The 27,777-nt window shown below is 38.7% G+C and overlaps 1 long non-coding RNA gene across 1 annotated transcript; it reads left to right on the top strand.

Moving 5' to 3' along the window:
* The first annotated feature begins 851 nt into the window (after positions 1-851).
* Positions 852-25,552, top strand: LOC134739075 (uncharacterized). The gene is made up of 3 exons (XR_010125565.1): positions 852-1,228; positions 20,431-21,078; positions 22,718-25,552. It is a non-coding gene; the product is annotated as an uncharacterized LOC134739075 (long non-coding RNA).
* The last annotated feature ends 2,225 nt before the right edge of the window (positions 25,553-27,777 follow it).

Here is a 27,777-nt window from a genome sequence, read left to right as displayed (position 1 = left end):
ATAGAAACTTGTACAAACCTCCAGCCCACTTAGTTAAGGGAACAAGACCGAACTGGCATAGAAATGCCTTTGTTTGTCCAGGCACGGTGGCTCATGCCTGTAATCCCAGCAATTTGGGAGGCAGAGGCGGGCAGATCACCTGAGGTCGAGAGTTCGAGACCAGCATGACCAACATGGAGAAACTCCGTCTCTACTAAGAATACAAAATTAGCCGGGCATGCTGTCGCATGCCTGTAATCCCAGCTACATGGGAGGCTAAGGCAGGAGAATCGCTTGAACCCAAGTGGCAGAGGTTACTGGGAGCCGAGATCGCACCATTGCACACCAGCCTGGGCAACAAGAGCAAAACTACATCTCAAAACAAATAAATAAATAAATAAATAAATAAATAGAAAAAAGTACATCTCAAAAAAAAAAATGAAGGAAAGAAAGAACAGAAAAAGAAAAAAAGAAACGCCTTTGCCCTTTGTACAGTCAGTGGGCTCCCAGGAAAAAGTTTCTTCTCCTTTTGTGGGCATAAGCACAGTGGGCTCTGGTGCATTCCGGTCGATACTCTCCTTTATTTGAACTGTAAGTCTGATCTCTATGAATAGTTACTTCAGCCCCTAATTGCTCCCAGGCCAAGCTGCTTGGCCAAGCTTTCACCTTATCTTCTGATAAGTCTTGGGCCAACCTAAGTAGCATCTATGAATCATCCCTTCAGCTCCTTATTGGTACCGGGCCAAAGTCATGGGCCAAGCTGAGCCACACGTTTTTCAAGACGGCCTGTGAACTATGCACATTCCCTTCTCTTCCCTTCCCAGTCCATAAAAACCCTGGACCCCAGCCTCGTAGAGGGCACCACATTCAGACACCTATCTCTGCTGGCAAAGAGCTTTTTTCTCTTGCTTATCAAACTTTCACTCCAACCTCACCTTTGTGTTCATGCTCCTTAATCTCCTTAGAGGTAGAAAAAAGAACTCTGGGTGTGATCTCAGACTACGAGATACTGTTACATCTTGGTGCACTGCTGAGACTACAGCACTTGGTTCCTATAAGTTTGACTGACTAAATATTTTATATAAGTGTAATTATACGATTTCCTTTTTGACTGTCTTGTTTTACTTTACCGAATGTTTTCAAGATTTGTCCTTATTGTAGTACTTTTCAAGATTTCCTTATTTTTAAGGCTGAATGCTATCCCAGTGAATATACGTGCCCTGTTTGTTGAATCTACTCATCCTTAAAGGTACATTTGCTTCCAGGTAGTATGTTTGTGAGTAATACTACAATGTACATAATTGTGCATATATCTATTCCATGTTCTGCTTTGCCTGTTTGGGATATTTTTCTCACACTGATTTAGTACTATCTGTATTCCCTTGCTTTTGTTGTCTGATCCGTTGATGTTACATCCCCCAGATTATTGCCAAGACCAATTGTCATGAAGCTTCACCCTTCTGTGTTGTGCTAGGAATTTTACAGCTATAGGTTTTACATTATAGTCTTCATTTTTTAAAATTGACACATGTAATTGTACATATTTTGGGGAAACAATTATGTATGTATGTTGTATAGCAATAAAAATCAGAGTACTTAGTGTATTTATTGCCTCATGCTTGTGTTATTTTTGTGGTGAGAACATTCAAAAGCTTCTTCTCTAGCTATTTTATTTTATATTTATGTATTAACTTTTTTTAGGGAGAGGATCTTGCTCTAACACCCAGACTGGAAGTGCAGTGGTGCAATCCTAGCTCACAGTAACCTCAAACAATCTTCTAACCTCAGCTTCCCAATTAGCTGAGACTACCGGAACCTGCCACCATGCCTGGATAATGTTTTAATTTTTCACAGAGACAAGGTCTCACTATGTTGTCCAGGCTCATCTTGAACTTCTGTCTTCAAGTGATTCTCCCACCTCAGTCTCCCAAAATGTATGGATTGCAGGAATGTGCTACCACAACTGGTCTCTTTTAGGTATTTTTTAATAAGCGATACGTTTTCATTAATTATTATTATTCTATCGTGTAATAAAAAACAAAAACTTCTTTCTCCTGTCTAATTGTAACACAGTACTTGTTAAGCAGCCTTTTCCCGTCCTCCTATTTCAGTCTCTGGTAACCCGCGTTGTACTCTTTGCTTATATCAACCCTTTTTTTCAGGTTACACAAATGAGTGAGATAATAAGATCGTAAAGTACTAGTGTTTCTCTATGTGGCTTATTTTACTTAACATGGTATGCTCAAGGTTCATCCATGCTCTCTTAACTGACAGAATTTTATCCTTTCTTATGGCTGAATAGGATTTCACTGTGTATATAAATTACATTTTCCCTATCCATTTATCTGTTGCTGTACATTTGAATTGATTCCATATATAAGCTATTGTAAATAGTTCTGTAATTAACAGGAGAATGCAAATATCTTTTTGACACAGTGATATCCTTTCTTTTGTATATACAGCCAGGAGGAGTAAAGTTGCTGGATCATATAATAGATTTATTTTCAATGTCTTTCTGAAACCTCCATACTATTTTCTATAATGGCGATACTAATTTACAATTCCACCAACAACGTATACATTCAGTAGTTTTTATATCCTCATTAGTACTTTTTATTTATTTATTTATTTATTTTTATTATAGCCATTCTAATGGGAGTGAGGTGGTACCTCATTGTGGTTTGGATTTGCATTTCTTTGGTGATTAGTAATGTAGAACATCTTTTTATGTTCCAGTTAGCCATTTTTGTATCTCTTTTTCACAAACGTCTGTTAAGATCCTTTGCATTTTTTAAATTAGATTATAAGTGTATTTATTTTGAGATTTTAAAGTTTCTTATATATTCTGAATATTAGCCTTTTGTCATATGTATAGCCGGAAAACGTTTTCTTTCATTGTCTAAGTTGTCTCTTCAATCTTTTAGTTGTTTTTTTAATATGAAAAAGCATTTTAGTTTGACATAATGTTGTTTGCTTATTTTTGATTTTGTTGCGTATGTTTTGACATCTTATTTTAATAATCCTTTCCCAGTCCAATGTTATAAAGCTTTTTTTTACGTTTTTCTCTAATAGTTTCATAATTTATAGCATTACATTTAAGTCTTTAGTTTGAGTTGATATTCATATATGGCAAGGCCCAATGGTCTAGTAGAATTTTTCTGAATATAAATATTTAAATGGCCCTGCACCATTTATTGAAGAGATTAGCTTTTCCCTAAAGTGTGTGCTTGGCAATTTTGTTGACAATCAATTGGCTTTAGGTGCATAAATTAACTTCTGGGCTTATTGGGTACATTAGTCTATTTGTTTGTTTTTATGCCAGTACAGTGCTGTTTTGGTTACTATAGCTTTATAGGAAGTTTTGAAGTTTGATAAAGTGATGCCTTTAGCTTTACTTATTTTGCTCAAAGTTGTTTGTCTATTCAGAGTTTTTTGTGGATCCACATAAATTTAAAATATTTTTTCTACTTCTTTGAAAAAATGTCATTGATATTTTGATAAAAATCAAGTTACTTCTGTAGATCACTTTGGGTAGCTTTATTAACAGTAGTCTTCCAGTGTATAAACACAAGATTTTTTCATTTATTCATTTGTATTTAATATTCTTTATCCATGTTTTGTTGTTCTCAGAGTAGAGATTCTTTACCTTTTTAGTTAAGTTTGTTGCTAGGTGTATTAGTCAGGCTTCCCTGGAGAAATCAGAAGATCCCACAATAGGTTGTGTGCAAGTTTGAGGAGCAAGGAGAGGCAGTCCACGTCCCAAAGCTGAAGAAACTGGAGTCTGGTTTTTGAGGGCTGGAAGCGTCCAGCACAGGAGAAAGATGTAGGCTGGGAACGTAGGCCAGTCTCTCCATTTTACATTTTTCTGCCTGCTTTATATTCACTGCAGCTCATTAGATGGTGCTCACCCAATTAAGAGTGGGTCTCCCTTTCCCAGCCCACTGACTCAAATGTTAATCTCGTTTGTCAACACACTAACAGACACACCCAGGATCAATGCTTTCCATCCTCCAATCAATTTGACACCCTGTATTGACCATCACATTAAGTATTTTATTTTTGTACGTTTTGCCTATGCAGAAGAAGCGTTGGATGAAATTCAATATTCATTATGATGAAACCTCTTAACAAATTAGTAATAGAAGGTATTTGCCTCAACACAATAAAGGCCATTTATGACAAAGCAATGCTAACATTATACTGAATAAGGAAAAGCTGAAAGCTTTCTCTCTGAGATCTGGAACAACAAAAATCACCCCCACTTTCAGCCCTCTTATTCAACATAGTAAGGGAAGTCCTAGCAAAGGACATTAGGCAAGAGGAAGAACTAAAACTCATACTAATTGGAAAGGACAAATTCAAATGGTCTCTGATTGTGGACAAAATAATCTTATATGTGAAAAACTCTAAACACTACACCAAAAACTATTAGAACTACTAAACAAATTCAATAACATTGCAGATGCGCACCACTACTCCTGACAAATTTTTGTTGTTTTTCATAGAGACAGGGTTTTGCCGTGTTGCCCAGACTAGTCTCAAAATCCTAAGTACTATAGGTATTTTCTTTGTTGTTACTATATATATTACCAAGAATAACTACTATTGCATATAAAACCCTGCCTCTTTATGGCTCCCTAAGTGTTTTCTTGATGTCACAAATTATATCATTTTGTATTATAAATCTATTGGCACAGATTTACAGTCACTTTTAAGTCTTTGTTATCTCAAACATATAGCAGAAGTAAAGTATTCTGTGCATCTTCATTATAATAACAAAGAATATAGTTAGAATTGGTAAAGTTTCATTACATTTTAGGTCATTTTCTCCCTCAAATTTTGAGAGTTCTCAGCCACTGTTTGTTTCTTGAAATAACTTTGCTGCTGTCTTTTCTCTCTGTTTATTTTAGAATTCCCATTATAAGTATATTGGCCATTTTAATGGTCTCCCATAAGTACCTTAGGCTCTCTTAATTTTTAAAATTATTTTTAGCCTCCACAGCCTATAATTTCAAATGACTTCTTATCAAGCTTGCTGGATTTTTTCCTGCTAGATCAAAGCTGTTGCTGGGCCTTCTAGTGAATCTCTAAATTCAGGTATTTTACTTTTCAGCTCCACACTTTATGTTTCTATTTTGTACCTTTAATCACTTCGTTGATAATCTCATTATCTTCATGCATTGTTTTCTTTTTCTGTTTAGTTTTGTATGTTCTCCTTTAGCTGAATGAGCATCCTTAAACTAGGTGTTTTAGCCAGGCACAGTGACATGTGCATGTAATTCCAGCTACTTTGAAAGCTAAGGCAAGAGGACTACTGTATTAAACCATTCTTATACTGCTAATAAGAACAAAAACAAGACTAGGTAATTTATCATGAAAAAAGTTTTAACGGTCTCACAGTTTCACATGATTAGGGAGGTCTCACCATTATTGAAGCAAGCAAGAGACTTTGTTCAGGGGAACCTCCACTTATAAAGCCATCAAATCACATGAGACATATTTGCTATCATGAGAACAACACGGGAAAATCCCACCCCCATGATTCCATTACCTCCTACTGGGTCCTTTCCAGGACAAGTGGGGATTATTCCAATTCAAGGTGAGATTCGGTCGGGGACACAGAGCCAAACAATATCAATTACTTAAGGCCAGGAGTTTGAGACCACCTTGGGCAATATTGTGACAAGCTGTATGTAAAAAATATTTCTACAGATTAGCCATGCATGATGGAATGTTCCTGTAGTCAGGAAGTTGGGGGTGATGTAAGACTATTGCTTGAGTTCCCCAGGAATATTAGACGGCATTGAGCTATAATCATGGTGTTGTATTCCTGTCTGGGTGAGCGAGTAAGATCTCTTTTTAGAATTTCAAATTTATTTTAGATTTAGGAGGTACCTACACAGGTTTTTTACATGGGTATTTTTTATAATGCTGAGGTTTGAAATGTGAGGAATTCCATCACCCAGGCAGTGAGCATAGTACTAAGTAGACAGTTTTTCAGTTCTTGGTCCCTCCCTCTCTCCACCCTCTAAGAGTTGTCTATTATTTTTGTTTTTATGTCCATTTGTACCCGGTGTTAATTTCCATTTATAAGTGAGAACATGCAGTATTTTCCTTTTCCATTTCTGCTTTAATTTGCTGTGTATAATGGCCTTTAGTTGTATTAACGTTGCTGCAAAGGACAAGTTTTGTTTTGTTTTGTTTTGTTTTTTGCTAAGTAGTATTGGTGTACATGTGACACTTTTTATATTCAATTTACCATTAATAGGCTGGCCACGGTGGCTGACGCCTGTAATCCCAGAACTTTGGGAGGCTGATGTGGGTGAATCATGAGGTCAGGAGATCGAGACCATCCTGGACAACATAATGAAACTGCGTCTCTACTGAAAATATAAAAGTTAGCCGGGCGTGGTGGCACGGGTCTATAGTCCCAGCTACTCGGGTGGCTGAGGCAGGAGAATTGCTTGAACCTGGGAGGCGGAGGTTGTAGAGAGCTGTGATCGGTGCCACTGCACTCAAGCCTGGGCAACACAGTGAGATTTCATCTCAGAAAAAAAAAAAATACCATTATTAGACACCTAGGTTGATTCATGTCTTTCCTCTTATAAATAGTGTAGTGATGAACCAACAAGTGCATGTGCTATTTTGGTAGAAGAATTTATTCTCTTCTGGGTATATACCCAGCAGTGAAATTGCTGGGTTGAATCATAGTTTAACTCTCAGTTATTTGGAAAATCTCCAAGCTGCTCTCCACAGCGGCTGAACTAATTTGTATTCCTATAAACAGAGTATAAGTGATTTTTTTCCCTCTAAAACCTCTTCAACATGTATTATCATTTTACGTTTTAACAAAAGCCATTCTAACTGGTGTACGATGGTGTGTTATTGTGGTTTTTATTTACATTTCCTTGATGGTTAGTGGTGATGAGATTTTTTCATGTTATTTGGCCACTTGTATGTATTCTTTTCAACAGTGTCTGTTATTGCCCACTTTTTTATGGGGTAATTTTTTCTCGTGAATTCTTTAAGTTTCTTATAGGTTCTGAGTATTAGATTTTGTCAGGTTCATAGGTTGTGAATATTTTTCCCATTCTGCTAGCTTTGGGGTTAGTTTGTTTTTATTTTTCTAGTTTCTCTAAGTGTGATTTTAAATTGTTAATTTGAGATCTTTCTAACTTCTTGATGCAAGTATTTAGCACTCCCAACTTTCCTCTTAGCAGTGCTTTTCCTACATCCCAGACATTTTGTTATATAGTGTCTCTTCATCTATTTCAAAATTTTTTTAATTTTCTGCCTTAATTTTGTTGTTTACCCAAAATTCATTCAGGAGCAAGTTGTTTAATTTCAATATCATTCTGTGATTTTGTGAGATTTTCTTGGTATTGATTTTTACCTTTGTTCCATTGTAGGCTGACAGTATGGTTGGCATAATTTTAATTTTTTAAAAATGTATGGATAATTGCTTTATGGCTAGGAAGTGGTCAATCCTAGTGTATATTCTGTGAGCAGATGAGAAGAATTTACTTTCCATAGATGATGTGTGGCATATACTATAAATGTCTATTAGTTTCAATTGATCATGTGTCAAATCAAACTCCAGAATTTCTTCGTTAAGTTTCTGCCTAGATAATCTGTCAAACACTTAGTGGGGAGTTGCATTCCCCTACTATTATTGTGTGTCTACTTGAGTCTTATTGTAGGTCTAGCAGTACTTGTTGTATAACTCTATGTTCCCCAAAGTTGGGTGCATCTACATTTAGGATAGCTAAGACTTCTTGTTGAATTGAACCCTTTATCGTTATGCAATACCCTTCTTTATTTTATTTTCCTATTAATTATTTAAAGTCCTTTTTTCTTAAAAGAGAAAAAATTCCAGGTATGGGGGCTCTTGCCAGCACTTTCAGACTGAGGCAGTAGTATTGCCTGAGACCACGAGTTTGAGACCAGCCGAGACAATATAGCAACATTCTGTTTGTACAAATTTTTTTTAAAGAAAATATACAGGAGTGGTCGTGTGCACAACTGTGGTCATATTTACTCAGGATACATAGGTGGCATGACTGCTTGACTTCAGAAATTTGAGGTTATAGTGAGCTGTGATTGCACCACTGCATTCTGTCCCAGGAGATAGAGTAAGATCCTGTGTTTTGGTACTAGTACCATCCTGTCTTTGTTACTGTGGCCTTTTAGTATAGTTTGAAGACAGCTAGCTTGATGCCTCCACCTTTGTTCTTTTTGCTTAGGGTTGTCTTGTCTATGCAGGATCATTTTTGATTCCATAAGAAATTTAAAGTAGTTTTTTTTTTTCTAATTCTGTAAAGAAAGTCAAAGGGAGCTTGATGGGGATAGCACTGAATTTACAATTTTCTTTGTGCAATATGGCCATTTTCACAATATTGATTCTTCCTATCCATGCGCACGGATTGTTTTCCGTTTGTTTGTGTCCTCTTTCATTTCCTTGGACAGCGGTTTGTAGTTCTCCTTGAAGAAGTGCGTTACATCCCTTTTAAGTTGGATTCCTAGGTATTTTATTCCCTTTGTAGCAATTGTGAATGAGAGTTCACACATGATTTGGCTCTCTGTTTGCCTATTATTGCGTATAGGAATGCTTGTGATTTTTGAACATTGATTTTGTATCCTGAGACTTTGCTGAAGTTGCTTATGAGTTTAAGGAGATTTTGGGCTGAGATGATGATGGGGTTTTCTAGATATACAATCATGTCATCTTCAAACAGAGACAATTTGACTTCCTATTTGAATACGCTTTCTTTCTTTCTTTCTTTGGCTGATTGCCAGAAGTTTCAATACAATATTGAATAGGAGTGGGGAGAGATGGTGTTCTTGACTTGTGCAGGTTTTCAAAGGGAATGCTTCCAGTTTTTGCCCATTCAGTATGATATTGGCTCTGCATTTGTCATGAATAACTCTCATGATGTTGAGATAGGTTCCATCAATACATAATTCATTGAGAGTTTTTACCATGAAGAGGTGTGGAATTTTATTGAAGGTCTTTTTTGCATCTGTTGCGATAATCATGTGGTTTTTGTCATTTGTTCTGTTTATGTAATGGATTACATTTATCGATTTGCATATGTTGAATCAGCTTTGCATCCCAGGGTTTAAGCTGACTAGATCATGGTGGATAAGCTTTTTGATGTGCTGCTGGATTCGGTTTGCCAGTATTTTATTGAGGATTTTTGCATCGATGTTCATCAGGGATATAGGCCTGAAATTATCTTTTTTTGTTGTGCCTTTGCCAGGTTTTGGTTTCAGGATGATGCTGGCCGCATAAAATGAGTTAAGGGGAGTACCCCTTTTTCTATTGTTTGAAATAGTTTCAGAAGGAATGGTACCAACTCCTCATTGTACCTTTGGTGGAATTCGGACGTGAATCCGTCTGGTCCTGGACTTCTTTTTGTTGGTAGGCTAGTAATTACTGTCTCAAATTTAGAACTTGTTATTGGCCTATTCAGGGATTCTACTTCTTACTGGTTTGGACTTGAGAGGGTATACGTGTCCAGGAATTTATCCATTTTGTCTAGATTTTCTAGTTAATTTGCAAAGAGGTATTTATAATATTCTTTAATGATACTTTTTATTTCTGTGGGATCAATAGTTATATCCCCTTTATCATTTCCTTTTGCATGTATTTGATTCTTCTCTTCTTCCTTATTAGTCTGGCTAGAAGTTTACTTATTTTCTTGATCTTTTGAAAAAACCAGCTCCTGGATTCTTTGATTTTTTGACGGGATTTTGTGTCTCTATCTCCTTCAGTTCTACTCTGATCTTAAATCTTGTCTTCTGCTATCTTTTGAATTTATTTGCCCTTGTTTCCCTAGTATTTTTAATTGTGATGTTACGGTGTCTATTTTAGACCTTTTCTGCTTTCTCTTGTGGGCATTTAGTGCTATAAGTTTCCCTTTACACACTACTTTACCTGTGTCGTATTTTAGTTTTTAAGAACTCAGTCTTTCTTTTTCATCATGATAGTCTTGACTGTTTTATGTTTCTGTAATGTAAAATTGACTACACAGTATTTACAAAGATTTTACCAAAATATTTTATTGAGAATGTACAAACCTGTCAGTCAATTAGAGGAGAATTTACATTGTAGTAATAAATAGCCACAAAACCCCAAAAGACATCCAAACCAGAATAAAACAAAACATTTTAACAAAAACAAAAAGAAAAAACTGGCAACATATTTGTGCAGTTTATATCACAAAGATGCTCACGTCTCCACTCTGAAGAGAGGTTTTAGAAGTTCGTTTAAAACATGGCAAAGACATTATCCCACACTTCACAGAAAAATAAATTTAAGCAGCTGTTAACACATGAACATATTATCAAGCTCAGATATAATCAAAGTTAAATATTTCACAAGAGATTCTACAATTTGGGAGAAATAGAAAAGTGTTTTTTTTCTTTTCTCCAGGCCCACAAGTCTAGTTTCTTGGGCTCCCTCAATATTCTGGGGTTTTCATCAGCTCCCCAAAATATAGGAAGCACAGAGCAGGTGGTGGCTGAAGGTGGGTTATCCTGTGAAACCATATTTAAGATGAGAGCCCTTGGTCAATTGTATTGTAATCAGCTGGCTCAGGAAAGAAGACCTGGCTGTCCAGAGCTCTACATCTACTGCACTGGGTATGACAGGAGGCCTGAGAACCCATGGGGCCCAAACCCACCCCATCCCAATAATCGTCCAGTATTGAGGACTCTGACACCAAATTCTCACAGAGCATATGCTTATGCAGTTTTACATTTAATTTCTCATTACAATTGGGATATTGATGTCCCAAAAGAGGCAGGGACTGGTCCAGATCTCGGGAGGTAGGCAGGCTCCAGAGCATTAGGGAGGGCTCCAGCTTCCTAGGCCTTGGCTCCGTCCCACCTATCAGGTTTGTTTTGCAAATTAGAGCCTGTAGCTACACATTCAAGGGCACAGAAAATGAGCAGATCCAGGGTTCTTTACACATGGGGACCTCTCCATGTCAGTTTCAAGATGACAGGACTGGGGTTCTGCATCCAGCTCTGAGAGCACCTGGAAGTAAAATGAGCTATGCTCCACCTCAGCTTAATGTAGACAATGCCTACAGGAAAGCCTGTTTTCTTCCTCATAAAAAGGAGTGCCTGAAGTGGGTGACCTCGATGATTTCACATACTCTTAAGTGTCTGCCTGCCTGCATTCTTGCTCTGAGACTGCAAAAATGCATCCACTCTCAGCAGGTCCTTCAAATCAGAGGGAAGCATGGCCACTTGAGAGGCTTCTTGGGTAGATGAAGATGAGACAGAGTTAAATGTGCCAGAGCATTGGACTCCGAGGCTGAAGTCCACGAAATTCCCAGCTACTGTTGGGTTCTTAAGGTCCTCATTTGAAAGTGGTAGAAAATGATTTCACTGGATAAGGGGAGGATACCTCATGAGTAAATAGCAAAACTGAAAAGGTGGAGGCAAAGAGAGGGCAAAAGGGGATTCCTAGGTCACTCATCATACTTGGGACCTTCAGATCCAGCTACTTTGTCCCCTAGGACCTTGAAGAAACAGTGTCTTGAGGACACAAAAATCAAGGTACCTGATTTGTTCCGTAGTGCTCCTGCATGGGGCTGTAGTATTAGTGATGGCCTGGAGGTGGTTACAGCCTGCTGTTTCTGGTGCCCACTGAGCTTTGCTGGGGCAACTGGAACAAGTAAGAGTCACACACCTCATGTTGTTATGAGTGACCTCCAAATTATCATGTGGTGAAAAGAAGAAGGGATATTACAGATCCCCCATATAACCACAGCCAGTCTGCTTTCCCTTGCACTCACCCTTTGCCAGCTAACCTGGTGGGTCAAACATGTGGTACAGAAAATTATTACATCATGCCTGCACCCCCCAACCCAGGACCAAACAGTCTGAGGACAGCTGGATAAAAGTACTAAAGCAAGTATATGTGAAAGAAAAGAGCAAGGGCTATAATATAAAGTAGATTGTTGAGAAGAAAAGCTGGAAAATTATTGCATGGGAGAACCTCAGGCCTCACTGGGGTGACTTTTAATCCATGATGAGGATGACAACAGGAAGGCATCTGCACAAGCATGTGTCAGGGAGAAGCCACCCTTAGTGAAGAGACTCATAGGTGTGAGATTGACAGAGGTTACAAAGGAACTAGTTTGGCTGCAGACAGCCTGAGGAAGATATAATCAGACAGATGGAGAATCCTAGGACCTGGGTGATGAGGTTAGATATCTGCTCCTTTCCGACAACATTGCCCTAAAACTCACGGCTTTTCAACGACATATAATATCTCATAATTTGTGTGGACCAGAATCTGGACACAGTTCAGCTGGCTACCTCTGCCTTCAGGTCTTTTATGAGACTGGAGCTGTGGTCTGAGCTGAAGCTGGACTGGGAAAGTATGAGCCTTTAAGCTGACTCGTGTGAAAATTGGCAGGGTTTAGTGTGGACAGAGAGCCTGACGTTCCTTCTCTCTACTTTTCTGAGCGCCCCCTAAGGTCTTTGCAATGTGGGTCTCTGCATGGAGCATCTCATAACATTGGAGCTTGCTTTCTGTATTTGAGGAATACAATAGAGAGAAAGAATTAGACAAAAAGGTTTACACAAAAAGAGACAGAGAGAAAGATCGAGGGCGCAAACAGGAAAAACCCAGTAGCAGAAAAATGAGAGCTTTAAAAAAATCTTCACAGGGTGCCGTGGCTCACACCTGTAATCCCAGCACTTTGGGATGCTGAGACGGGTGGATCGCCTGAGGTCAGGTGTTTGAAACCAGCCTGGACAACATGATGAAACCACTGTCTCTTCTAAAAATACAAAATGAGCCAGGTGTGGTGGCACATGCCTGTAATCCCAGCTACTTGGGAGACTGAGGCAGGAGAATCACTTGAAGCTGAGAGGTGAAGGTTCCAATAAGCCGAGATCACACCACTGCACTCCAGCCTGGGATACAAGAGTGAAACTGTGTCTCAAAAACAAAAGCAAACAAACAAAAACAAAGACAAAAAAAAAAACTTGAGAATTACAATAAATTTTCTTCTATATTTGTGTTAAAATTGTAACCCCCGGTGTAATACTATAAGGAGGTAGGATGTAATTAACCCCTGAGGGTGGGACCCTCATATAGAGATTACTGGCTTTATACAAGAAACTTCAGAGGGCTCTCATCCTCCTTCTACAAAATGAGGATAAAACCTGAAGTGTGCAGTCTGACATTCAGAAGCGAGTCATCACCAGAGCTCAACCCTGCTGTCACCCTGATCTCAAATTTGAACCTCTGGAAGAATGAGAAATTAAGTCCTGTTGTCTATAAGCTGCCTATCTATTGTTCTTTGGCATAGCAGCCTGAATTAATACAAAAGTGAAATCCTTTTCTGTATTTCATTGGAGAGAAGCTGAATTTGTAACCCCTACACTGTTAAAAAAAATGAATTAAAAAACGGATCTTCAGAATGAAAATAGGAAATGGCTTGTTGAAACACTAAAATTGTATCTGCTTATGAGATTTTTAAACATTGGCTGAAATCGTTCTAACCAATATGGCCAACTGAAGTCCATGAAGAATCAGTTTGCAGATGTTAGAGCCCAAATTTCCTTTGTGTGTTTCATACTAACTCTCCCTGAATTTGCATGTGACCTGTGAGGAAGCAAGAAGAGATGACTGTGTATGTCTCATGACTTTCCATATTCCTGCTTTCCTTCCAGCAATCCCCTACAGAACCCACTCCTTAGGCCTTATCTAATCACTGCCTTAAAGCCAGTATCACAAAACAAATTTGAACTGGACTCCTATCTCCTTGTTGGCCAACCTACAAGACGATATTTTCCTCAAAACCGAAGGGCCATACTACTGGCGTCAGGCACTAGGCCATTTTATTCAATAGAAAACTGAGTCACTAACCACCTAGTTCTGGGACATTTTGTGAAGACTTCCCCTGTCATAGGCGTGATAAGGCACATGGATATTTTTCTAAATATAAAGAGAAAGCACTGTAAAGTTGAATTCCTGTATTAGTCCATTATCATACTGCAATGATGAAGTACCCGAGACTGGGTAATTTATAAAGAAAAGAAGTTTAATTGACTCACAGTTCCACATAATTGGGGGAGCACCTCAGAAACCTTCCAATTACAGTGGCTGACAAGTGAAGTGACTGAGAGCAGGGGATATACCAGATGATTGTGAAACCATTGGATCTCATGAGAACTCACTCACTATCACAAGAACAGCATGAGGAAAATCCGTCCCCATAATCCAATCATCTCCCCTCAGGATTCTCCCTTAACACCTGGGGGTTATAATACACAATGAGGTTTGGGTGGAGACACACAGCTAAATTATATGAATGCCAGAGGACAATATCTACATTTAATTTCAACTTCGTACTGGAGCAGAATGAAAGTGAGGCCCAGTGGAGAAGTGACATTCCCAAGATCACTCTGCCAGATCCCATTCCTGTTTGAGTTGTGGCCTATGTTACCTCCCATGTATTCTCCTGATGCTTCCATCTCTAAGTGTGTGCATCATCTACAGGTGACACTACATCATTATTTTTATGTCTTATCTTATATACACCTAATCAATTCCCTAGGAATTAGATGTTAGCATCATCCCCACTGTGCATGCTAGGAGGATGGGGAAGCCTCGAATACACAGTGACTTTTATTGGGTCCCAGAGATGGTAAGAAAAACAAGGTAATGTTCCAGCTGTCTCTTCTATCCTGGAACCCAGGCCTCATTTAGTTCTTTCCAGAGAATTAAGAGGAAGTTGTGTTTGCATAATTGTGTACAAATAAAGAGTTGACATGGAAGAGGAGACTGAGCAATCAGTAGCACAGTGGGGCCTTTGGGTAGGTCTTACAGAAACAAGGGGCCCAGTAGATGGAACCTTGAAGAGTTTAACACACTTTATTGGTGACAGAACCCAACAGCAGTTAAGAAACCAGGAATCCACATTCTTGAAACAGCTCTGTATCCATCTCTGTTTGTGAGAGATGCTCAAGAGATTGAGATATTCTTTCATTGTGCCCTGAAATTTCTGAGTTTCAGCCTTACAAAGGCTCAATGTAAAAGTCTTATCTGATAACCCAGATGTCAACTCAGTCCTCATCCCTGATGCCCCTGGCTATTGTCTGGGTGCACCTACAAATAACACAGGGCAGGCCAGGACAGGTCCCTCCACGCAAGGCCTCTCTTGTCAACTCATCTTGGCAGTCCCACACCACTTCTTAGTACCATGAGTTGTAGGGGGAACAAGAGAGTGGGCACTCTTCTTGGACTGAAGTAGACTGTCAGATGTTGGAACTCTTGTGTATCTGTCGTGTTCATACCCAGGCGATAGCTGGCAGAATAAAAAGAAGGGGGTTGGAGAATGAGTCTGTGCACTCAGATGTGAATTCCAAGACTTTAACTTGTCCTCTGCTTTCCTTCATTGATGGAGATTTATACAGATTCTCCTTATGTGCCTAATCTGAAGAACAGAATTTTTCTTTTCTTTTCTTTTCTCCTTTCTTCTTTTCTTTTCTTTCGTTCTTTCTTCCTTTCTCTTTCTTTCTTTCCTTCTCTCTCTCTTTCTTTTTTTTTTTTCACGAAGTCTCGCTCTGTCACCCTGGCTGGAGTGCAGAGAAAAGCAGAATTTCTAATGGAGTTGTCACATACAGTGAAAACAAGGAAGACCACTGACTTTTCTTTGCGTGGTTTCTAGGCACTTTTTGCAAAGCTGCATTCAGATTGATGAGGAGCGGTTTGATGTGGCCAGCGCCTCCCTCTTTTTGGAAACAGAGCAGATGCACTAAACCACCAACCTCAGCCAGCACCGGTCTGTGCTGAGAATAGCCACATAGGGGTCTCTACAGACAGAAACCCGAGAAGAGCGGGACAGACCCAGGACCCGGGCTCAAATATGAAAAATCTCTGGGCTTCGTTCTACGGCCTTCCCATGAGTAACTCATAGTCTTGTTCCAGTGGAATCGGGCCTTCATTAGTCTCAGTGGCAAGTTGGTTATGTGGAAAGTCTCTTCACACACTTCTGCAAATAACAGTAAAGACTTTTGTATTGTTTTCACCTTACTTTAGGCCATGAGTATTTACGTCTGTGGCTGCAATTTGTATTAGTTTCCTGCCCCAGGTATTTCCTGCAGCATGCAGCTTCAGTCCTACCAGACCCTCAAAACTTAAAAGCTAACATAATTACTAGCGAGGATTTCACAGGAAAATGGAGAAAGCGTTACACACAAAAAAGTTTAAACTACTCTATGCATGTTTCTGCAATGTGTTATCTCAAGAACTCATCTCTGTAGCCCATCAGGGCAGGAGCTGGGCTCTCACCTTTTGATACTATTCCATAAGGGAGGTTCTTCCCCACAGTGTTTAGTCTTCCGACGCTGGTACAGCCTGACATGATGACATTCTACTGTCATGTCGGTCATGCTGCAGGGAATATTCTGTGAGTGTCCTAATAGGCTGGAATCATTTGCTATGGTGAAGCCCATCTTTGGTGCTCCCTTTTCTGTTATCTTATAATTAGCTTTAAAGCAAATCCATGTCTGTTTTATTTATCTGTTTATTTAATTATTTTTATGTATGGAAAAACACATTTTTTAATTTACTTATTTATTTAGAGACAGGGTCTCCCTTCATCACCCAAGCTGGAGTACAGTGGTAGAGTGGTGTGATCATGGCTCATTGCAACCTCAAACTCTTAGTCTAGAATGATTCTTTCACCTCAGCCTCCTGTGCCACCATGGCCTGCTAGTTTATTTTAATTATTTATAAAGAAGGAATCTCATTATGCTGCCCACGCTGGCCTCAATCTCCTAGGCCCAAGCAATTCCCTCATCTCAGTCTCCCAATGCACTGGGATTAAAAACATGAGCTACTGTACTGAGCTGTGCCTACTTCAAAAGACTGAAAATAAAAAATAGATAAATCTTTGCCAAATTAAAAAACAAAGCAATAGTTTCCAGGTCTTAGATAAAGACAATTTTGTGTCACGAAGAATGGCAAAAAGCTTATTTAGCTGTTAAAATGATTTGCTTATATTTCAAAGAAGCAGAGAAAAAAAGGTACATATAAAAGTTTTCCAGGCCAGGCAAGGTGGTTCATGCCTGTAATCCCAACATTTGGGGAGGCCAAGGCAGGAGGATCTCTTTAGCCAAATGTTTGAGTCCAGTACAGGCAACATGGTGAAATTCTGTCACCATAAAAAAATAAAATAAAATAAATATGGCTGGGCATGTTGGCTCACGTCTCTAATCCCAGCACTTTGGGAGTCGGAGGGAGGTGGATAATGAGATCAGGGGTTAGAGACCAGCCTGGCCAAAATGGTGAAACACTTTCTCTCCTAAAAAATAAACCAGGCATGGTGGTGTGTGCCTGTAATCCCAGCTACTCAACAGGTTGAGGCAGGAGAATTGCTTGAAATTGGTAGGCGGAGGTTGCATTGAGTTAAGATCATGCCACTACACTCTAGCCTGGCCTACAGAGCAAGACACTGTCTTGAAAATAAATAAATAAATAAATAAATACAGTTAGCCAGGCGTGGTGGTGCATGCCTATAGTCCTAGGTAATTAAGAGGTTGACGCAGGAGGACTGCTCAAACCCAAGAGGTTAAGGTTATAGTGAGCTATGATTATGCCATTGCACTTCAGACTAAGTAAAAGAGTAAGATTCTGTCTCAAAAAATTAATAATAAAAGTTTTCTAAATTACATTGTTTCAGAAAAGGGAAAAGAAAAAATATATATTTTTTTTATTTTCAAATGGGAGAATAGAGCCTCTCATTTCTAACTTGTATTTCCTTCTGCAAAAAGTTGGTCTAGGCCCATGGTCTTGAACTACTGGACATCTGAATTTTAGTAGGTGCTGGATTCAGGCAACTGAGGGGTGGCATTGGTCACACTGTGTGCACATAAAAAAAAAGTGTTTGAGTTGAACTAAAAGGTAAAAGAGGGTAAGATGCTATTAAGAAACCACAATTGGGAGACAGTTCAGGGTTGATGGAAGGATTGGTTCATGCTACAGATACTGACCTAGGTGAAAGTTTGTTCTGACTTATTTCTATGTCCATGCAGGAAGATGAGATTATGATCAGGTGGCACAGAAACCTGGGATGGTGAAAAAACCAGGTTGCCACTGCAGATTCGGTGTCTGAGGTAGAGCATATGCCAGGGGTCTTGTTGGCACGTGTGTGGGTTTTTGGTGGGAAAGTCTATGAGGAAAGGTAGCTTAGCAACAATCTTGATGCCGAAGACCTGTCCTGGGAGGGGCTTGACCACATCAACACGCAGTGCGTATGTTCGGTGGGTGAAAAACATGTGGTGGTCTCAGGTTGGCAGGAGGGCAGAGGGCATTTGTTCTCAGAAATTCTTCCCTCAGAGTCCTTGGTCCTTCTCACCCTGGGAGGATGCCTGGAACCACAGGGCAGTGCATGGTGTAGCAGGCTGCGTGCAGAGCAGAGCCTACCTTCCCCGAGACACCTGGAGTCTCTCTCCAGCAGAGGCCCCAACATTGTCTTTCTTCTTACAACAGTTTTGATCCTAAATGTGTAAAGATCCCTGAAAACCCAGTGATTCTCCAACACACATTTGTTGCCCCAAAATTTAATTCTGACACAACTTAGAGTTCGCACAGACCCCACAAATTCAGGGTTCAGTCTCACATCACCGCTCTCACTGCAGAGGACAGTCACATGTCCCGGAAGACAATCTATACTTCTGAGCTACCTCCTATAAATGTGAGACTCCCATAAACCCCTTTTCAAGTTAAATAATTTGACAGAATTATTAAAAAAAATCAACAATTAATTCTAATTATATTTACCACTTTATTATGAAAATATAATTCAGAAAAGCCAAATGGAAGAGATGTCTAGGGCAAGGAACTGTGGTGGGTGAAGGTAATTCTGGAAATAGCTATATTCAAAGAAATTCCCCCATTCTTTGTATTCTCAAAGAACAGCTTAGTGAAGAGCAACGTGCTTCCCATTATGACTTTGAGGATGCTCCCCGCTGTTTTCTTTTAAACTATCACAAAGATGGACATAGATTGCAAATTGCTATTTTTAAAAATGAACAACCATTCAGTAATTTAGTCTTGAGTGGTCAAAACAAAGTACTCGTTACAAAAATTTTTCTTGTTTCTCTTCTTCCAACCAGCCCGTGAACTTTGACTCACCCACAGCCTCAGCAAACCTACAACCCTTATTTATACATACCCTTCCTAAGAACAGGCTGACTTCAAGGTGAAACATTACCTTATCTGGGATCAGATTTTGCTACCCTCCATCCTGTGCTACCCTTCCTACCTTGTTTGTAAACTTGTTTTCTCCTCCCTATGAAATAAAGCCCTTTTCCACCTAACCTTTGAGATCCTCAAAGATCTACTCATTTGTACTTTTTCTTTCTTGCAATACTTCTTAGGTAACTCCTTAGATCAAGTCTAGAAACAGTCTCAGGACAATAACAATTCCATTCTAGAAAGTATCTCCCAACGTTTCTTCTATCTCAACCTCAACTGCATCTGCCTGTGAACTTCCAGCTTACCAAGGCTCTATATCTTCTGGCAGTGACAAAGGCTCCTTCCGTGGTTGGTGTGAGCAGGCTTGGACACCTGCAGGACAGACACCCAGGAATAATCAACTGGACCTTCAGTGGTCCCCTTTTGCAGGATCAAGCTGGGCCTTAGCTTTTAGTCAATGGTCTAAGACCTCTACTTACCAGTTAGAGTCATTCAGTTAGTTTTCAATTTAAAAAATACTTCATGTTTGAAGAATCTAGCAAAAATTATTCAAATCTAAGGTATAAAAGAGAGGAAATTACTGCCGGGCATGGTGACTCATGCCTGTAATCCCTGCATTTTGGGAGGCCGAGGCGGGCCGATGACATGAGGTCAGGAGTTTGAGACCAGCCTGAACAACATGAAGAAACCCCGTCTCTACTAAAAATACAAAATTAGCCGGGTGTGGTGGTGTGTGCCTCTAATCCCAGCTACTCAGGAAACCGAGGCAGGAGAATCGCTTGAACCCGGGAAGTGGAGGTTGCAGTGAGCCGAGGTCGTGCCATTGTACTCCAGCCTGGGCAACAAGTGTGAAACTACATGTAAAAAATAAAATAAAATAAAAAAGAACATTATAAGGGGCTTACGTCTTATAACTCATCAAGAAAAGCCAAAGTGTCTATCCCTTTCAGAAAATAAACTTGTAATTTAATTATGTTCATAACAAATCATTTAGTAAACAATTAATCATATGTGAACACTTCCAGGAGGTGCCAAGTCTCAGCTCCTAAAACTTAGCATTACCCTCAGACACCCAGATGGCAGCATATGGAACAGAGATATTCACTTGCACAAGTTCTCTGTTTTGAAAAAAACAATAACTGATGGGATAAATTTATGTAATTTGACAATTAATCTACCTCACTTGCTTGTGGAAATGTATTCATTTCCTTCCACTGTAGTGGAAGAGAGACTATCCCTGTCTTTACACCCGGTGGCATTTCCAACAGTAAGCTGGGAGATTCTTCTTGAAATCAGCTCTCAAACAAATAAAAAACAGACCTGGGAAATGTGCTACACTCATTCTGCTGAAGAAATCGGTAAGTAATAATTTTTAGCAAATGAAATATATTACTACTTAATTGTATTCAAAATCCACCAACTTAATGTGTTTATAAATATTTTCATACATTTGAAGCTCCACTGACAAAACATAATTTACAGTTAATGAAAAAGTGAAGTGAAAATAAATACAATAATATTTTCAAACTGACAAAATTAGAAGGTGACAATGCCAATTGAAACACAGACATATCTGACCCAAGGGTCAAGTCAAGCCATTCTATGACTTGGGATATTTTCCCTGCTCCTATCTTGTTCAGTGAAGTGGGTCATGAGCGTCCTACCAGGAGCCGCTACGCTGTGCTCCACTGTGTCTGTGAGGGGCATTTTACTTTGCGGATTTTTGCACTGCCTCACTGGGTTGGGTCTCTTTGTCTTTTGAAACATTCTCTCTCCCTTCACCAATCTGAGAATATTTTTTCCTCAGTATCAGCATCCAGTTGCCTGGACTGCAGTGTGTCTCTAAGGAATGGAAACCAAGCGTTGGGGTAAGAAAATCTTAATGTCCTAAGGGGTTTGCTTTTAGTGCAAGGGTATACCTGGAGACTCTTTACAGGTACAGTGCATCCAACCACTCCACAGAGAGGCTGCATTCCTATACCTTGGGCTGTTCCCTGAGAGAAGATGACACAAAGGGTGCTATTTACTAGACACATCAAGAGCCATTTCCACTGTTGGCATCTTGGGGAATCCTCAAACAGTTTTGAAACTCAAAACCAAGAAAATAACAGGATGGCTAAGGATGTATTGCCCTGTGAAGTTTCCGAAATGAAACCTCAACCCAAAGACATTGTGATGGTGTTTCTGTGCCAAGGGAAGATTAAAGAAAGGGGCACAAAGGTTTTCTTTTTCTTTTTCTTTTTTTTTTACTGTGGAGCGTCAGGGGATTATTATCTGCTTTCCTCTCCTGTAAAATGTTTACAAATGAAAAATATTTTTTTAAGTGTCTTCGACTGCTTTTTGAAAAAATGAAGAATTAAAATAGTGTGTCTAAAATGTACAATAAAGAACAGTTGATAATGTTGTGAGTTACACAAGTTTAGTTAGTGTTGGTGGTTGTCAGGGAAGAACTGGAAATTTAAAATGTGACTGCAAACCAGAGTTAGGCTGGGGTAACAGGGTGGTAGATTTGAGGCCCTGCTTGCCACACATTTGGAAAATGCATGAGAAAACTAATTCTCTTTTGGAGTATTAAAACAACTAAAAAAACAGGCCATTGCATTGAGTTGGCTCTAGTGTCCTGAGCTCTGAGTGGAGAGACAGGCAAAGACCTCCCTAGATCCATAAAGCTGCCCATTCTTCTCCAGCTGTGCACCTGATTAGATACTTTCCACTCCAGCACCCATGATTGGATAGAGTTCAATTCCCCATCCCGCCCCCTCAGGCCATGAGTGACATATGTGATTTGACATTGGCTTGAATAAAGCAAGAATTATAGGTTTTTCCTGGATCCTTTTCTGGCAGGACTTCCTCCATGCACTGGACACTGGCCCTGCCTGTAAAAAAGGTGCATTTACATTTGTGTGTAAGATTATTTTTATTTATGAATAATATATATGTGTTATTCATACCTGGAAACAATATAATGACAATTATTAAAATTTCAGATTTTTTACTTTCCTGGCACATCCAGGCTTTAGAGGAGGCAGTCTGAGATTTCAAAAATGAGGCAATTCTCTAAGAAATAATATGTGAGGCACATGTGAATTTTAAATATTCTAGTAGCTACATTTTAGTAAATACACCAGGCATGCTTGCCTGTGCCTGTAGGTCGAACTGTTAGGGAGACTGATGTAGGAGGATCACTTGAGGCCAGGAATTTGAGACTAGCCCAAGCAACGTAGAGAAAGCCATCTCTACCAAAAAAAAAAGAAAAAAATTGAAAAATTAGCCAGTCATGGTGGTGCATGACTTCACTCCCAGCTACTCAGAAGGCTGGAGCTGGAGGATCGCTTGAGCCTGGGAGGTCAAGGCTGCAATAAGCCGTGATCACACCACTGCACTTCAGTCTCACTGACAGAGCAAAACCCTGTCTCAAAAAACTGATCTCTGGAAAGGCATTTTCAATTTCTTCAATGTAGCCAAACAGCTAAGTATGTGTTGAAGCTATCCTTTAATTTTTAACAGGGCAAGAATGTTTTCTAAGACCCCGAACTCTAGATTTGCGATGCGGCAAATCCTGAAGCGTACATGGATCTCTCTCACAACTAAAGTATCCCTCACCCTTATCCAGCTCTTCTTACCCCTGGCGCGAGAGAATCACCTGTGGGGAGGAAAACTTTCAAAATCCCTTAAACCCAAGTTGTAACCGATCAATTAAATCAGAATCCTTGGAGTTGGATCTGAAAAAAACACGGTTTAAAGTTGTGCAGGTGATTACAATGTGTAGGCAAGCCACAAACCATGGGTTTAACCAGCAACTTTTGTTAGAAATGATGTCTCAAATGAATGTAAAAATGTTTGCTGCTGAATTGTGACCTTTCAATTTTACTTGCTTTTCCTACAAAGTATATTTTGCAGACCCAGGCAGTGCTGCTCACTCTATTCCTGATTCATCGAGTACCGTGTGTGCTCAGTGCATCCTGTGCACGAGTCACTGTGCTGTGTGCCCTGGCCTGGGTGAGCATCATTCTTCGGGGAGAACCTTGCTGAAAACAAAGCTGCATTCCAAAAAGTTAAAACCATGCTACTTACTGTGTTGAGGTTAAAATTAAAAGACCTAGGGGACTCATCCAAAAGTTAAAACATAAATAAATAACTTGGAACATTAATATACACCTGATGATGTCCTGAGTGAACATGCCCCACTTTAAAACAAAACAAAACATTACTATTATTCTAAAATATTAATTTAGGGTTTTTATGCAAATATGTACAATTTAAATTTGTATTGATATATAACATGCATACCGCAATATAGGCCCAAAACATTTATGGAAGGCTTGATGAGTTATTACAAAATAAATACACTTGTGTATCTAAGAATCAGATTTGTTCATGCTCTTGACACTTTCTCCTTCCAAAAGGTAACCAAGACTTTAAGAGATAAGTGCAGATAAACTTTGTCATTTTGTACAAGTGTTTTATTACAGAACATTAAAAACGTATACACGAGACAAAAAAAGTATAACAGACCAGTCACTCAGCTTTAACAGCTACTATTCATGTGCCATTTTTGTGTCACTTATACTTCCAGCCATTCCCCCACCAATTTCATTATTTTTTAGGCTTTTTGGATAAAATGTATATTCATTGCAAGGTACAATGTGAACTGTAAATAATAGAGAGATGGGGTTTCACCATGTTGGCCAGGCTGACCTTGAACTCCTCACCTCAGGCGATCCAACCGCTTCAGCTTCCCAAAGTGCTGGGATTACAGGCATGAGCCAATATACTCGGCCTGAGAATTCATATTTCTAACAAAGTACAAATCCATAGGTCACATGACAACTGCAATATCTATCTACAGTAGATACAATTTGATGAATAAAATGAAAGGCAATTGACCTAAGGTGAAAAAAAAAATCAAAGGAATGCTATTACGTGCTATCTGTAGGAGCATTTGGTTAAGAATAACAAACATACCAATTTTATCGTTTTAATAACCGAAATTGTCAAAATTTCTAGTTTTTCTTTCATAGAAATGCTCTCTGCAAGAAAAAATTTTCATATAGTGAGAGCAAAAATGGCAACCATTTGCAAGTAAATGTCTTATGAAATTAAGTAGCAGATACCAACCTCACGACCTTCAGATAGTTAACCCAAACTCAATCATTTACATAGCAAGTGCAGATAATTTTCATAGCTTCCTATTAAAATTATATTTGAAAACCCTTACAAATTGTGACTGTTTTCAAACAAAGTTCACTAACTAAAATTTTGTATATGACATATGATAAATTCCACTTCAAGTCACCTTACATTTATTTAATTTTATTAGGCAGTGTCTGCCTATCACCCAGTAATACTTGGGGATTCTCCCTCCATTTGCACAGGCATCCTAGCTGGGGAAACAGGGATTCAAAAGACCCAGGCTGTTCCCTACATATATTTCCTCCTCAGACATCAGTTCATCAGTCAATCAAGTCATGTGAGAGTGGATGCCGTGTATTCCCTATTAATCTTGGGCACTCTCCTCCAAGGAGGAAAAGGCCAGGAGGTCCTGTTAGAGGATGTACTCTGAGAGGCCGGGATCCCTAAGGTGTGAGAGTTCTAACCAGCAGGTGTAGACTTTTCAGGAGTGAGGAATGAGGCAGGTATTCCAAACCTGAAGCTTCATCACCTTTTGTTTCATCTCAAGACAACTCTGAGGGGCTGTTTTGGAACGTGTCTGGAAGGTGAACATTGAAGAAGAGTGTAGGCTTTGATGTGACTCAGATAAGATCCTTCAGGGGAGGCAGGAATTTAATGCCCAGAATCTGGGCTGGTATCTTTGAGGTCAGTAGGTTGCCTTTTGGTATCCAAGTCCATTGTTACTAGGTTGAAGGCTGGAGATTCTAAATGGCTTCCAGACCACCTCTCTGATTCTCTTTTGGAGATGGGGTCTGAAAAAGACAATGTCAGTATTTTTGGGAAATTCTGGAAAGTCTGTTTGGAAACCTGTGAAGACCTCTTGCTTAGTGCCTAAATGCTCAATGTGCAGCTCTAGCCATGTAGATGTTTGGTAGGTACAGAGCTGGGTTTGCATTTATATCAGCAAAACCTATGGCAGAGCTGAAGAGGTAATCAGGACAAAGTGTCTTGGTCGCAGGCCAGAGAACATCTTAAAAGCAAACTTCTAGCCTGCTGACTCTTGGCAATGAGTGTTGGGTCCTGGCCAAAGTGCCTTGAATGCAGCATGAAGCCAATCCATAAATCCAACTTCTAATGGAGAAATGTTAATATTTTTTCAGTTGAATCAATCCGGGTGAAATTACCATGCTATTGGTTTGTTTACTTTTTATTATTTCATATAAAATCTAAGACAAAATATATTAAACGCTTATTGACTTATGTATTTATTCTTCACCTGGCTATAACATTTGCCTAATTTTAAACTTTCTTCTATTATGTAGATTTCAACTTATTTTATTGTAAGATATTGTTAAATCTAATACAGGAATTGTCACCTTTACATGTAATTTTATTTTATTTCATATATTTCCTATTCGCTTTCTACATTTAAATTATGGACTGTTTCATCATATAAAAAGCTTCATTTCTATTTTAAAAATAATTCTTTGGGTTTTTTTGGTCTTGTAATTTCCATATTACATAGTAATGAGATAAACATTAATGTTTTCAGGGTATTTAAATTTTAGATAATTACTCATTTTATCCATGTGAAATTTGTTTTTACTGCATGTGTGGGTTGGAGAACTGTTTTCTCTTCGGAGTCGTCTTTAGTGTTATCTCCTCAGAACTCATACCTCTCGTAGTTGGGAGATTGCAGTTTAGAATTCCAATAAATGGGGCAAATTCAATAATAACATAATACAAATGAGTTTGAAAGCGGGACAGGTCTTCAAAGCATACACAACATGGGCCTACATATGTACACCAATAATAATTTATAAGTTACAGTTTGGATGGAAAGTAAAAGTACGGAAAATTTGTTAAAGTAAATTAAAATGGAGATCATGTCTCAATAATCTCTGAGCAGACAAAGTTAGTTAGGTCTCAGAAGTGATCTCGACCTGCTTGATTTGCAAATAAAAGCAAAACTTAAATTATTTCTTGTAGCTGCATATTTAAAAAAGAGAAATGATGCTCAACCAATCAGGAGTAGCCAACAAACTTATATAAATAGAAACTGTCCAACAAGGTAAACAGACAAACAGAAAACAATAAAAAAAGTTGTGCTACCACCAATTAAATGATTTATTTGTTTCTACATTTTTCCAATAAATACTTGCTTCTTACACAGTCAGTGAAGCACTAAATATCTTTTGGTCTGATATTTTATAATTTATCAATTGGTCTTTCTCAAATAAACATTTTACAATTTCATTGTGTCTCAAATTACTTTTTAGCAGAATAAAATAAACTAGGAATAAATATTACAAATATATGTACAGAATATGACAAAAAACATAGAAAGTTTATGAAATATATGAATGTAGACATAAGCAAAGAGACGGTTTGTATCGTATTCTTAGGCAGAAAAACTCAATATTGTCAACATCAATTGTCCTTAAGTTTATTTGTAAATTCAATTTTGTTCCTATACAGATACCATTAAATATTGGAAGTACACGTTACTATAAAATATTATATAGATGAAAACACAAATAAAAATAGACAAGAAAACTCTGAAAAAAATTAAAACAAGACTGGCAAGCCCTGTGAAAAATCTTGATTGATTAAAAAACTCATAGGTCACTGAAACTAAAAATTCAGAAATAGACCAAAGTGCCTAAGAAAGTGTCATAGGGCATCCGGGCTGCTGTAACAAAATGCCTTAGACTGGGTACAGGACAAACAACAGAAATGTATTTTTCACAGTTATAGAGGCTGGAAATGCAAGATCAAGGCAGCAGCAAATTTAGTATATGGTGAGAGCCCTGTTCCCCATAGATGGTACCATCTTGCACACGGAACAAGGGCATTCCCTTCAACTTCCTTTGAAACAGCACTGATTCCACTCATGAAGATGAAGAACTCCTGGCTTCACCACTTCCCCGAAGGCCACATGCCTAAAATTATGCACATATGAATTTGAATGGGGACATAAACATTCAGGCCATAGCAACAAAACTACATGGAGGATGACATCATTAATACTTGAGGTGTAAAAATGTGATGTTCTTATCACAAAGGAAATAAATGATTTATTCTTCATGACATATAACAAAATAAAGGTCCAAAGAAAATTTTTTTTATAAAGAAAAATCTACATGCTAAAAAACTAAGTGTTCATAAGTTTAACCCTACAGGTTGCATCACGATGTTCAAGGTTTCCGAGGATGAGCAAGGCCCTGGAATTTCCTCATGTGACATTTTCGTGGAAGTTGCTCATGCTGTTATTCAATTTGAAAGTAGATAATATTGTTTGTTTCTGTTTCAATGTTTACTAAATTCAAAATAATATAGGGCTTTTTACGCGTAATTCTCAAACAATCATTCAGTCAAAGGTGCTTTGCTGAGGAAGAGCACAGATACATCCACACACGTATGATGTTTCTCAAATAGAGGACTTCTCCCTGTGC

The sequence above is a fragment of the Pongo pygmaeus genome, chromosome Y (genome assembly GCF_028885625.2).
Source record: "Pongo pygmaeus isolate AG05252 chromosome Y, NHGRI_mPonPyg2-v2.0_pri, whole genome shotgun sequence".
Classification (NCBI taxonomy): Eukaryota; Metazoa; Chordata; class Mammalia; order Primates; family Hominidae; genus Pongo; species Pongo pygmaeus.
This window is presented reverse-complemented; position numbering and strand designations above follow the sequence as displayed.